Below are 14,922 nucleotides of genomic sequence, written 5' to 3'. Positions count from 1 at the left end.
TCACCGGGGATCGAATGACCTAGGATTACGAGGTGCGGGAGAGACGTCCACAGCTAATGCCCCATAGTTTGTTAAGGGTCAAAAGAATAATTTGGGAGAGGTTAAGGGAAAGGAATGACGTTTGGTGGCCTTGAAAGCTCTGGAGGGGAGGGGGGTTGCCAGTTATGAATTAAAATTGTTATTTTTTAAGATAGGATATATATGCAAAAGACGTTGCGAGATATAGTAAGAAAAGTGTTTCTGACTGAAGTTAGGTACTGTGTGATTGACTTGTATGTTAGGAAAAAGAATATTTATTAGAAACTTAGATAATCTTTAGAAATGTTTCTTCTTAAATAGTTGCAAATTATTGTGTGAAAAGCCTATGGTTACCGTACCTTAAACAAACACTCGTGAGCACAATTAGTCCACGGGATTCAGAGAGAGTGAGAATGAACAGCGAAATAGTAACAAAAAATGTGACAATGAGGGGAAACTATGTCATTCAAACGTTAACCATATAAATTACAGTAACACTAACTGAGCGTCTACATACATATTCCAATCAATTTATGTTAACCATTTTAGGGTTGGTTAGGTTCGGTTATATATCTACATTAGTTTTAACTCAAATGAAAAGAACTTAACTCATACATAATGAAATGAACACTTTTATCATTTCATAAGAAAAAAATTAGAGAAAATATATTAATTCAGGAAAACTTGGCTTATTAGGCAAATCGGGCCTTGCATAGTAGGCTGAGAAGTGCGTTCTGGCTACTAGGTACGACATATATATATATATATATATATATTATATATATATAATATATATATATATATATAATATATTATATATATATATTAATTTTTATTTTATTTATTTATTTTTTAAAAATATGTTATATTTATAAATATGTATGTATATTTAAATATTGATATATACCTGTGGGTCCAGGAGGCCATCTGTGTCCCCTCAGATGGTCTCCCTTATCACAGTTTGTGTCTATGGATGTGTGTCTGTGTGTGTGTTTATCCCTGTGAGTGTCCGTGTGAGTGTGTGAGAGTCCGGTTGCGTGTGTGTCCGGTTATGCCTGTGGGTCCACGAGGCCATCTGTGTCCCCTCAGATGGTCTCCCTTATCACAGTCTATGGGTGTGTGTGAGTGTGAGTGCCCCTGTGATTGTTCGGGTGAGGGTGTGTGTGTGTGTGAGTGTCCGGGTTTATGTGAGGTTTGGTTCCAGGAAACATCCTTCCCCTTCCCCTCCCCATATCTCCTCCCTTATTCCCACCGTGGGTTCGAATCCCAGGTGATTAGACCTGCCCTAAGTCCATAGATCCAAGGTATCCATCCGTGGGCCCAACGGATTTCACCCCTTCCCCACTTTCCAAGGGCCAGGTCAATTCTAGCTATCCAGGAAACCTGTCGAAACAGAGGCAGCTACAGGAGGGGACACACAAATATTTGTGCCCTGCAGTTACACACCCGTTCCGACAGGCTCGATCGCAATCTATCTAGATGAGAACACGTTCTCTTCCGACTAGACCACGCTGGAATCGCTGTATGTCTCAAATTTGGTTCCTTTATTTATAGTTAGTATTTTTGGTGTATTAATTGATTTGTTTTAATTTTTTAATGACTTAGGTAGAGTGATTTAGGGAGTTGGGGGGGAGGTCGGGTTGTGTGTGTAGTGGATTGTACGAGATCGTGGTTTGTTAGTATTTATCTAGTTGTGTTCACCTAGTTGTGCTTGTGAGGGTTGAGCTCTGCTCTTTCGGCCCGCCTCTCAACTGCCAATCAATCAATTATTAATAACTAATAAAAAAAAATTCCACACACACACACACACCCAGGAAGCAGCCCGCAACAGCTGTCAACGCTCATTTACATATTTACTGCTAAGTAACAGAGGGCATCAGAATGATAGAAACTCTGCTGATTTCCGTTTGTGCCATCACCGGGGGATCGAATGAACTAGGATTACGAGTCGGGAGCGACGTCCACTCAGCAATAAAGCCCCTAGTTTGTGTATTGGTGCAAAAGATAATTTGGGAGAGGTTAAGGGAAAGGAATGACGTTTGGTGGCCTTGAAAGCTCTGGAGGGGAGGGGGGTTGCCAGTTATGAATTAAAATTGTTATTTTTTAAGATAGGATATATATGCAAAAGACGTTGCGAGATATAGTAAGAAAAGTGTTTCTGACTGAAGTTAGGTACTGTGTGATTGACTTGTATGTTAGGAAAAAGAATATTTATTAGAAACTTAGATAATCTTTAGAAATGTTTCTTCTTAAATAGTTGCAAATTATTGTGTGAAAAGCCTATGGTTACCGTACCTTAACAAACACTCGTGAGCACAATTAGTCCACGGGATTCAGAGAGAGTGAGAATGAACAGCGAAATAGTAACAAAAAATGTGACAATGAGGGGAAACTATGTCATTCAAACGTTAACCATATAAATTACAGTAACACTAACTGAGCGTCTACATACATATTCCAATCAATTTATGTTAACCATTTTAGGGTTGGTTAGGTTCGGTTATATATCTACATTAGTTTTAACTCAAATGAAAAGAACTTAACTCATACATAATGAAATGAACACTTTTATCATTTCATAAGAAAAAAATTAGAGAAAATATATTAATTCAGGAAAACTTGGCTTATTAGGCAAATCGGGCCTTGCATAGTAGGCTGAGAAGTGCGTTCTGGCTACTAGGTACGACATATATATATATATATATATATATATATATATATATATATATATATATATATATATATATATATATATATATATATATATATATATATATATTATATTTTTATTTTTTTATTTATTTTTTAAAAATATGTTATATTTATAAATATGTATGTATATTTAAATATTGATATATACCTGTGGGTCCAGGAGGCCATCTGTGTCCCCTCAGATGGTCTCCCTTATCACAGTTTGTGTCTATGGATGTGTGTCTGTGTGTGTGTTTATCCCTGTGAGTGTCCGTGTGAGTGTGTGAGAGTCCGGTTGCGTGTGTGTCCGGTTATGCCTGTGGGTCCACGAGGCCATCTGTGTCCCCTCAGATGGTCTCCCTTATCACAGTCTATGGGTGTGTGTGAGTGTGAGTGCCCCTGTGATTGTTCGGGTGAGGGTGTGTGTGTGTGTGTGAGTGTCCGGGTTTATGTGAGGTTTGGTTCCAGGAAACATCCTTCCCCTTCCCCTCCCCATATCTCCTCCCTTATTCCCACCGTGGGTTCGAATCCCAGGTGATTAGACCTGCCCTAAGTCCATAGATCCAAGGTATCCATCCGTGGGCCCAACGGATTTCACCCCTTCCCCACTTTCCAAGGGCCAGGTCAATTCTAGCTATCCAGGAAACCTGTCGAAACAGAGGCAGCTACAGGAGGGGACACACAAATATTTGTGCCCTGCAGTTACACACCCGTTCCGACAGGCTCGATCGCAATCTATCTAGATGAGAACACGTTCTCTTCCGACTAGACCACGCTGGAATCGCTGTATGTCTCAAATTTGGTTCCTTTATTTATAGTTAGTATTTTTGGTGTATTAATTGATTTGTTTTAATTTTTTAATGACTTAGGTAGAGTGATTTAGGGAGTTGGGGGGGAGGTCGGGTTGTGTGTGTAGTGGATTGTACGAGATCGTGGTTTGTTAGTATTTATCTAGTTGTGTTCACCTAGTTGTGCTTGAGGGTTGAGCTCTGCTCTTTCGGCCCGCCTCTCAACTGCCAATCAATCAATTATTAATAACTAATAAAAAAAAATTCCACACACACACACACACCCAGGAAGCAGCCCGCAACAGCTGTCCAACGCTCATTTACATATTTACTGCTAAGTAACAGAGGGCATCAGAATGATAGAAACTCTGCTGATTTCCGTTTGTGCCATCACCGGGGGATCGAATGAACTAGGATTACGAGTCGGGAGCGACGTCCACTCAGCAATAAAGCCCCTAGTTTGTGTATTGGTGCAAAAGATAATTTGGGAGAGGTTAAGGGAAAGGAATGACGTTTGGTGGCCTTGAAAGCTCTGGAGGGGAGGGGGGTTGCCAGTTATGAATTAAAATTGTTATTTTTTAAGATAGGATATATATGCAAAAGACGTTGCGAGATATAGTAAGAAAAGTGTTTCTGACTGAAGTTAGGTACTGTGTGATTGACTTGTATGTTAGGAAAAAGAATATTTATTAGAAACTTAGATAATCTTTAGAAATGTTTCTTCTTAAATAGTTGCAAATTATTGTGTGAAAAGCCTATGGTTACCGTACCTTAACAAACACTCGTGAGCACAATTAGTCCACGGGATTCAGAGAGAGTGAGAATGAACAGCGAAATAGTAACAAAAAATGTGACAATGAGGGGAAACTATGTCATTCAAACGTTAACCATATAAATTACAGTAACACTAACTGAGCGTCTACATACATATTCCAATCAATTTATGTTAACCATTTTAGGGTTGGTTAGGTTCGGTTATATATCTACATTAGTTTTAACTCAAATGAAAAGAACTTAACTCATACATAATGAAATGAACACTTTTATCATTTCATAAGAAAAAAATTAGAGAAAATATATTAATTCAGGAAAACTTGGCTTATTAGGCAAATCGGGCCTTGCATAGTAGGCTGAGAAGTGCGTTCTGGCTACTAGGTACGACATATATATATATATATATATATATATATATATATATATATATATATATATATATATATATATATATATATATATATATATATATATTAATTTTTATTTTATTTATTTATTTTTTAAAAATATGTTATATTTATAAATATGTATGTATATTTAAATATTGATATATACCTGTGGGTCCAGGAGGCCATCTGTGTCCCCTCAGATGGTCTCCCTTATCACAGTTTGTGTCTATGGATGTGTGTCTGTGTGTGTGTTTATCCCTGTGAGTGTCCGTGTGAGTGTGTGAGAGTCCGGTTGCGTGTGTGTCCGGTTATGCCTGTGGGTCCACGAGGCCATCTGTGTCCCCTCAGATGGTCTCCCTTATCACAGTCTATGGTGTGTGTGAGTGTGAGTGCCCCTGTGATTGTTCGGGTGAGGGTGTGTGTGTGTGTGTGAGTGTCCGGGTTTATGTGAGGTTTGGTTCCAGGAAACATCCTTCCCCTTCCCCTCCCCATATCTCCTCCCTTATTCCCACCGTGGGTTCGAATCCCAGGTGATTAGACCTGCCCTAAGTCCATAGATCCAAGGTATCCATCCGTGGGCCCAACGGATTTCACCCCTTCCCCACTTTCCAAGGGCCAGGTCAATTCTAGCTATCCAGGAAACCTGTCGAAACAGAGGCAGCTACAGGAGGGGACACACAAATATTTGTGCCCTGCAGTTACACACCCGTTCCGACAGGCTCGATCGCAATCTATCTAGATGAGAACACGTTCTCTTCCGACTAGACCACGCTGGAATCGCTGTATGTCTCAAATTTGGTTCCTTTATTTATAGTTAGTATTTTTGGTGTATTAATTGATTTGTTTTAATTTTTTAATGACTTAGGTAGAGTGATTTAGGGAGTTGGGGGGGAGGTCGGGTTGTGTGTGTAGTGGATTGTACGAGATCGTGGTTTGTTAGTATTTATCTAGTTGTGTTCACCTAGTTGTGCTTGAGGGTTGAGCTCTGCTCTTTCGGCCCGCCTCTCAACTGCCAATCAATCAATTATTAATAACTAATAAAAAAAAATTCCACACACACACACACACCCAGGAAGCAGCCCGCAACAGCTGTCTAACGCTCATTTACATATTTACTGCTAAGTAACAGAGGGCATCAGAATGATAGAAACTCTGCTGATTTCCGTTTGTGCCATCACCGGGGGATCGAATGAGCTAGGATTACGAGTCGGGAGCGACGTCCACTCAGCAATAAAGCCCCTAGTTTGTGTATTGGTGCAAAAGATAATTTGGGAGAGGTTAAGGGAAAGGAATGACGTTTGGTGGCCTTGAAAGCTCTGGAGGGGAGGGGGGTTGCCAGTTATGAATTAAAATTGTTATTTTTTAAGATAGGATATATATGCAAAAGACGTTGCGAGATATAGTAAGAAAAGTGTTTCTGACTGAAGTTAGGTACTGTGTGATTGACTTGTATGTTAGGAAAAAGAATATTTATTAGAAACTTAGATAATCTTTAGAAATGTTTCTTCTTAAATAGTTGCAAATTATTGTGTGAAAAGCCTATGGTTACCGTACCTTAAACAAACACTCGTGAGCACAATTAGTCCACGGGATTCAGAGAGAGTGAGAATGAACAGCGAAATAGTAACAAAAAATGTGACAATGAGGGGAAACTATGTCATTCAAACGTTAACCATATAAATTACAGTAACACTAACTGAGCGTCTACATACATATTCCAATCAATTTATGTTAACCATTTTAGGGTTGGTTAGGTTCGGTTATATATCTACATTAGTTTTAACTCAAATGAAAAGAACTTAACTCATACATAATGAAATGAACACTTTTATCATTTCATAAGAAAAAAATTAGAGAAAATATATTAATTCAGGAAAACTTGGCTTATTAGGCAAATCGGGCCTTGCATAGTAGGCTGAGAAGTGCGTTCTGGCTACTAGGTACGACATATATATATATATATATATATATATATATATATATATATATATATATATATATATATATATATATATATATATATATATATATATATATTAATTTTTATTTTATTTATTTATTTTTTAAAAATATGTTATATTTATAAATATGTATGTATATTTAAATATTGATATATACCTGTGGGTCCAGGAGGCCATCTGTGTCCCCTCAGATGGTCTCCCTTATCACAGTTTGTGTCTATGGATGTGTGTCTGTGTGTGTGTTTATCCCTGTGAGTGTCCGTGTGAGTGTGTGAGAGTCCGGTTGCGTGTGTGTCCGGTTATGCCTGTGGGTCCACGAGGCCATCTGTGTCCCCTCAGATGGTCTCCCTTATCACAGTCTATGGATGTGTGTGAGTGTGAGTGCCCCTGTGATTGTTCGGGTGAGGGTGTGTGTGTGTGTGTGAGTGTCCGGGTTTATGTGAGGTTTGGTTCCAGGAAACATCCTTCCCCTTCCCCTCCCCATATCTCCTCCCTTATTCCCACCGTGGGTTCGAATCCCAGGTGATTAGACCTGCCCTAAGTCCATAGATCCAAGGTATCCATCCGTGGGCCCAACGGATTTCACCCCTTCCCCACTTTCCAAGGGCCAGGTCAATTCTAGCTATCCAGGAAACCTGTCGAAACAGAGGCAGCTACAGGAGGGGACACACAAATATTTGTGCCCTGCAGTTACACACCCGTTCCGACAGGCTCGATCGCAATCTATCTAGATGAGAACACGTTCTCTTCCGACTAGACCACGCTGGAATCGCTGTATGTCTCAAATTTGGTTCCTTTATTTATAGTTAGTATTTTTGGTGTATTAATTGATTTGTTTTAATTTTTTAATGACTTAGGTAGAGTGATTTAGGGAGTTGGGGGGGAGGTCGGGTTGTGTGTGTAGTGGATTGTACGAGATCGTGGTTTGTTAGTATTTATCTAGTTGTGTTCACCTAGTTGTGCTTGCGAGGGTTGAGCTCTGCTCTTTCGGCCCGCCTCTCAACTGCCAATCAATCAATTATTAATAACTAATAAAAAAAAATTCCACACACACACACACACCCAGGAAGCAGCCCGCAACAGCTGTCTAACGCTCATTTACATATTTACTGCTAAGTAACAGAGGGCATCAGAATGATAGAAACTCTGCTGATTTCCGTTTGTGCCATCACCGGGGGATCGAATGAACTAGGATTACGAGTCGGGAGCGACGTCCACTCAGCAATAAAGCCCCTAGTTTGTGTATTGGTGCAAAAGATAATTTGGGAGAGGTTAAGGGAAAGGAATGACGTTTGGTGGCCTTGAAAGCTCTGGAGGGGAGGGGGGTTGCCAGTTATGAATTAAAATTGTTATTTTTTAAGATAGGATATATATGCAAAAGACGTTGCGAGATATAGTAAGAAAAGTGTTTCTGACTGAAGTTAGGTACTGTGTGATTGACTTGTATGTTAGGAAAAAGAATATTTATTAGAAACTTAGATAATCTTTAGAAATGTTTCTTCTTAAATAGTTGCAAATTATTGTGTGAAAAGCCTATGGTTACCGTACCTTAACAAACACTCGTGAGCACAATTAGTCCACGGGATTCAGAGAGAGTGAGAATGAACAGCGAAATAGTAACAAAAAATGTGACAATGAGGGGAAACTATGTCATTCAAACGTTAACCATATAAATTACAGTAACACTAACTGAGCGTCTACATACATATTCCAATCAATTTATGTTAACCATTTTAGGGTTGGTTAGGTTCGGTTATATATCTACATTAGTTTTAACTCAAATGAAAAGAACTTAACTCATACATAATGAAATGAACACTTTTATCATTTCATAAGAAAAAAATTAGAGAAAATATATTAATTCAGGAAAACTTGGCTTATTAGGCAAATCGGGCCTTGCATAGTAGGCTGAGAAGTGCGTTCTGGCTACTAGGTACGACATATATATATATATATATATATATATATATATATATATATATATATATATATATATATATATATATATATATATATATATATATATATATATATTTTTATTTTATTTATTTATTTTTTAAAAATATGTTATATTTATAAATATGTATGTATATTTAAATATTGATATATACCTGTGGGTCCAGGAGGCCATCTGTGTCCCCTCAGATGGTCTCCCTTATCACAGTTTGTGTCTATGGATGTGTGTCTGTGTGTGTGTTTATCCCTGTGAGTGTCCGTGTGAGTGTGTGAGAGTCCGGTTGCGTGTGTGTCCGGTTATGCCTGTGGGTCCACGAGGCCATCTGTGTCCCCTCAGATGGTCTCCCTTATCACAGTCTATGGGTGTGTGTGAGTGTGAGTGCCCCTGTGATTGTTCGGGTGAGGGTGTGTGTGTGTGTGTGAGTGTCCGGGTTTATGTGAGGTTTGGTTCCAGGAAACATCCTTCCCCTTCCCCTCCCCATATCTCCTCCCTTATTCCCACCGTGGGTTCGAATCCCAGGTGATTAGACCTGCCCTAAGTCCATAGATCCAAGGTATCCATCCGTGGGCCCAACGGATTTCACCCCTTCCCCACTTTCCAAGGGCCAGGTCAATTCTAGCTATCCAGGAAACCTGTCGAAACAGAGGCAGCTACAGGAGGGGACACACAAATATTTGTGCCCTGCAGTTACACACCCGTTCCGACAGGCTCGATCGCAATCTATCTAGATGAGAACACGTTCTCTTCCGACTAGACCACGCTGGAATCGCTGTATGTCTCAAATTTGGTTCCTTTATTTATAGTTAGTATTTTTGGTGTATTAATTGATTTGTTTTAATTTTTTAATGACTTAGGTAGAGTGATTTAGGGAGTTGGGGGGGGGTCGGGTTGTGTGTGTAGTGGATTGTACGAGATCGTGGTTTGTTAGTATTTATCTAGTTGTGTTCACCTAGTTGTGCTTGAGGGTTGAGCTCTGCTCTTTCGGCCCGCCTCTCAACTGCCAATCAATCAATTATTAATAACTAATAAAAAAAAATTCCACACACACACACCCACCAGGAAGCAGCCCGCAACAGCTGTCTAACGCTCATTTACATATTTACTGCTAAGTAACAGAGGGCATCAGAATGATAGAAACTCTGCTGATTTCCGTTTGTGCCATCACCGGGGGATCGAATGAACTAGGATTACGAGTCGGGAGCGACGTCCACTCAGCAATAAAGCCCCTAGTTTGTGTATTGGTGCAAAAGATAATTTGGGAGAGGTTAAGGGAAAGGAATGACGTTTGGTGGCCTTGAAAGCTCTGGAGGGGAGGGGGGTTGCCAGTTATGAATTAAAATTGTTATTTTTTAAGATAGGATATATATGCAAAAGACGTTGCGAGATATAGTAAGAAAAGTGTTTCTGACTGAAGTTAGGTACTGTGTGATTGACTTGTATGTTAGGAAAAAGAATATTTATTAGAAACTTAGATAATCTTTAGAAATGTTTCTTCTTAAATAGTTGCAAATTATTGTGTGAAAAGCCTATGGTTACCGTACCTTAAACAAACACTCGTGAGCACAATTAGTCCACGGGATTCAGAGAGAGTGAGAATGAACAGCGAAATAGTAACAAAAAATGTGACAATGAGGGGAAACTATGTCATTCAAACGTTAACCATATAAATTACAGTAACACTAACTGAGCGTCTACATACATATTCCAATCAATTTATGTTAACCATTTTAGGGTTGGTTAGGTTCGGTTATATATCTACATTAGTTTTAACTCAAATGAAAAGAACTTAACTCATACATAATGAAATGAACACTTTTATCATTTCATAAGAAAAAAATTAGAGAAAATATATTAATTCAGGAAAACTTGGCTTATTAGGCAAATCGGGCCTTGCATAGTAGGCTGAGAAGTGCGTTCTGGCTACTAGGTACGACATATATATATATATATATATATATATATATATATATATATATATATATATATATATATATATATATATATATATATATATATATATATATATATATATTTTTTTATTTTATTTATTTATTTTTTAAAAATATGTTATATTTATAAATATGTATGTATATTTAAATATTGATATATACCTGTGGGTCCAGGAGGCCATCTGTGTCCCCTCAGATGGTCTCCCTTATCACAGTTTGTGTCTATGGATGTGTGTCTGTGTGTGTGTTTATCCCTGTGAGTGTCCGTGTGAGTGTGTGAGAGTCCGGTTGCGTGTGTGTCCGGTTATGCCTGTGGGTCCACGAGGCCATCTGTGTCCCCTCAGATGGTCTCCCTTATCACAGTCTATGGTGTGTGTGAGTGTGAGTGCCCCTGTGATTGTTCGGGTGAGGGTGTGTGTGTGTGTGTGAGTGTCCGGGTTTATGTGAGGTTTGGTTCCAGGAAACATCCTTCCCCTTCCCCTCCCCATATCTCCTCCCTTATTCCCACCGTGGGTTCGAATCCCAGGTGATTAGACCTGCCCTAAGTCCATATCCAAGGTATCCATCCGTGGGCCCAACGGATTTCACCCCTTCCCCACTTTCCAAGGGGCCAGGTCAATTCTAGCTATCCAGGAAACCTGTCGAAACAGAGGCAGCTACAGGAGGGGACACACAAATATTTGTGCCCTGCAGTTACACACCCGTTCCGACAGGCTCGATCGCAATCTATCTAGATGAGAACACGTTCTCTTCCGACTAGACCACGCTGGAATCGCTGTATGTCTCAAATTTGGTTCCTTTATTTATAGTTAGTATTTTTGGTGTATTAATTGATTTGTTTTAATTTTTTAATGACTTAGGTAGAGTGATTTAGGGAGTTGGGGGGGAGGTCGGGTTGTGTGTGTAGTGGATTGTACGAGATCGTGGTTTGTTAGTATTTATCTAGTTGTGTTCACCTAGTTGTGCTTGAGGGTTGAGCTCTGCTCTTTCGGCCCGCCTCTCAACTGCCAATCAATCAATTATTAATAACTAATAAAAAAAAATTCCACACACACACACACACCCAGGAAGCAGCCCGCAACAGCTGTCTAACGCTCATTTACATATTTACTGCTAAGTAACAGAGGGCATCAGAATGATAGAAACTCTGCTGATTTCCGTTTGTGCCATCACCGGGGGATCGAATGAACTAGGATTACGAGTCGGGAGCGACGTCCACTCAGCAATAAAGCCCCTAGTTTGTGTATTGGTGCAAAAGATAATTTGGGAGAGGTTAAGGGAAAGGAATGACGTTTGGTGGCCTTGAAAGCTCTGGAGGGGAGGGGGGTTGCCAGTTATGAATTAAAATTGTTATTTTTTAAGATAGGATATATATGCAAAAGACGTTGCGAGATATAGTAAGAAAAGTGTTTCTGACTGAAGTTAGGTACTGTGTGATTGACTTGTATGTTAGGAAAAAGAATATTTATTAGAAACTTAGATAATCTTTAGAAATGTTTCTTCTTAAATAGTTGCAAATTATTGTGTGAAAAGCCTATGGTTACCGTACCTTAAACAAACACTCGTGAGCACAATTAGTCCACGGGATTCAGAGAGAGTGAGAATGAACAGCGAAATAGTAACAAAAAATGTGACAATGAGGGGAAACTATGTCATTCAAACGTTAACCATATAAATTACAGTAACACTAACTGAGCGTCTACATACATATTCCAATCAATTTATGTTAACCATTTTAGGGTTGGTTAGGTTCGGTTATATATCTACATTAGTTTTAACTCAAATGAAAAGAACTTAACTCATACATAATGAAATGAACACTTTTATCATTTCATAAGAAAAAAATTAGAGAAAATATATTAATTCAGGAAAACTTGGCTTATTAGGCAAATCGGGCCTTGCATAGTAGGCTGAGAAGTGCGTTCTGGCTACTAGGTACGACATATATATATATATATATATATATATATATATATATATATATATATATATATATATATATATATATATATATATATATATATATATTATTATTTTATTTTTTTTTTATTTTTTAAAAATATGTTATATTTATAAATATGTATGTATATTTAAATATTGATATATACCTGTGGGTCCAGGAGGCCATCTGTGTCCCCTCAGATGGTCTCCCTTATCACAGTTTGTGTCTATGGATGTGTGTCTGTGTGTGTGTTTATCCCTGTGAGTGTCCGTGTGAGTGTGTGAGAGTCCGGTTGCGTGTGTGTCCGGTTATGCCTGTGGGTCCACGAGGCCATCTGTGTCCCCTCAGATGGTCTCCCTTATCACAGTCTATGGATGTGTGTGAGTGTGAGTGCCCCTGTGATTGTTCGGGTGAGGGTGTATGTGTGTGTGTGAGTGTCCGGGTTTATGTGAGGTTTGGTTCCAGGAAACATCCTTCCCCTTCCCCTCCCCATATCTCCTCCCTTATTCCCACCGTGGGTTCGAATCCCAGGTGATTAGACCTGCCCTAAGTCCATAGATCCAAGGTATCCATCCGTGGGCCCAACGGATTTCACCCCTTCCCCACTTTCCAAGGGCCAGGTCAATTCTAGCTATCCAGGAAACCTGTCGAAACAGAGGCAGCTACAGGAGGGGACACACAAATATTTGTGCCCTGCAGTTACACACCCGTTCCGACAGGCTCGATCGCAATCTATCTAGATGAGAACACGTTCTCTTCCGACTAGACCACGCTGGAATCGCTGTATGTCTCAAATTTGGTTCCTTTATTTATAGTTAGTATTTTTGGTGTATTAATTGATTTGTTTTAATTTTTTAATGACTTAGGTAGAGTGATTTAGGGAGTTGGGGGGAGGTCGGGTTGTGTGTGTAGTGGATTGTACGAGATCGTGGTTTGTTAGTATTTATCTAGTTGTGTTCACCTAGTTGTGCTTTGAGGGTTGAGCTCTGCTCTTTCGGCCCGCCTCTCAACTGCCAATCAATCAATTATTAATAACTAATAAAAAAAATTCCACACACACACACACACCCAGGAAGCAGCCCGCAACAGCTGTCCAACGCTCATTTACATATTTACTGCTAAGTAACAGAGGGCATCAGAATGATAGAAACTCTGCTGATTTCCGTTTGTGCCATCACCGGGGGATCGAATGAACTAGGATTACGAGTCGGGAGCGACGTCCACTCAGCAATAAAGCCCCTAGTTTGTGTATTGGTGCAAAAGATAATTTGGGAGAGGTTAAGGGAAAGGAATGACGTTTGGTGGCCTTGAAAGCTCTGGAGGGGAGGGGGGTTGCCAGTTATGAATTAAAATTGTTATTTTTTAAGATAGGATATATATGCAAAAGACGTTGCGAGATATAGTAAGAAAAGTGTTTCTGACTGAAGTTAGGTACTGTGTGATTGACTTGTATGTTAGGAAAAAGAATATTTATTAGAAACTTAGATAATCTTTAGAAATGTTTCTTCTTAAATAGTTGCAAATTATTGTGTGAAAAGCCTATGGTTACCGTACCTTAGACAAACACTCGTGAGCACAATTAGTCCACGGGATTCAGAGAGAGTGAGAATGAACAGCGAAATAGTAACAAAAAATGTGACAATGAGGGGAAACTATGTCATTCAAACGTTAACCATATAAATTACAGTAACACTAACTGAGCGTCTACATACATATTCCAATCAATTTATGTTAACCATTTTAGGGTTGGTTAGGTTCGGTTATATATCTACATTAGTTTTAACTCAAATGAAAAGAACTTAACTCATACATAATGAAATGAACACTTTTATCATTTCATAAGAAAAAAATTAGAGAAAATATATTAATTCAGGAAAACTTGGCTTATTAGGCAAATCGGGCCTTGCATAGTAGGCTGAGAAGTGCGTTCTGGCTACTAGGTACGACATATATATATATATATATATATATATATATATATATATATATATATATATATATATATATATATATATATATATATATATTATATATATATATATTTTTTATTTTATTTATTTATTTTTTAAAAATATGTTATATTTATAAATATGTATGTATATTTAAATATTGATATATACCTGTGGGTCCAGGAGGCCATCTGTGTCCCCTCAGATGGTCTCCCTTATCACAGTTTGTGTCTATGGATGTGTGTCTGTGTGTGTTTATCCCTGTGAGTGTCCGTGTGAGTGTGTGAGAGTCCGGTTGCGTGTGTGTCCGGTTATGCCTGTGGGTCCACGAGGCCATCTGTGTCCCCTCAGATGGTCTCCCTTATCACAGTCTATGGGTGTGTGTGAGTGTGAGTGCCCCTGTGATTGTTCGGGTGAGGGTGTGTGTGTGTGTGTGAGTGTCCGGGTTTATGTGAGGTTTGGTTCCAGGAAACATCCTTCCCCTTCCCCTCCCCATATCTCCTC

This window comes from Procambarus clarkii, chromosome 35, assembly GCF_040958095.1.
Source record: "Procambarus clarkii isolate CNS0578487 chromosome 35, FALCON_Pclarkii_2.0, whole genome shotgun sequence".
NCBI lineage: Eukaryota > Metazoa > Arthropoda > Malacostraca > Decapoda > Cambaridae > Procambarus > Procambarus clarkii.
This window is presented reverse-complemented; position numbering follows the sequence as displayed.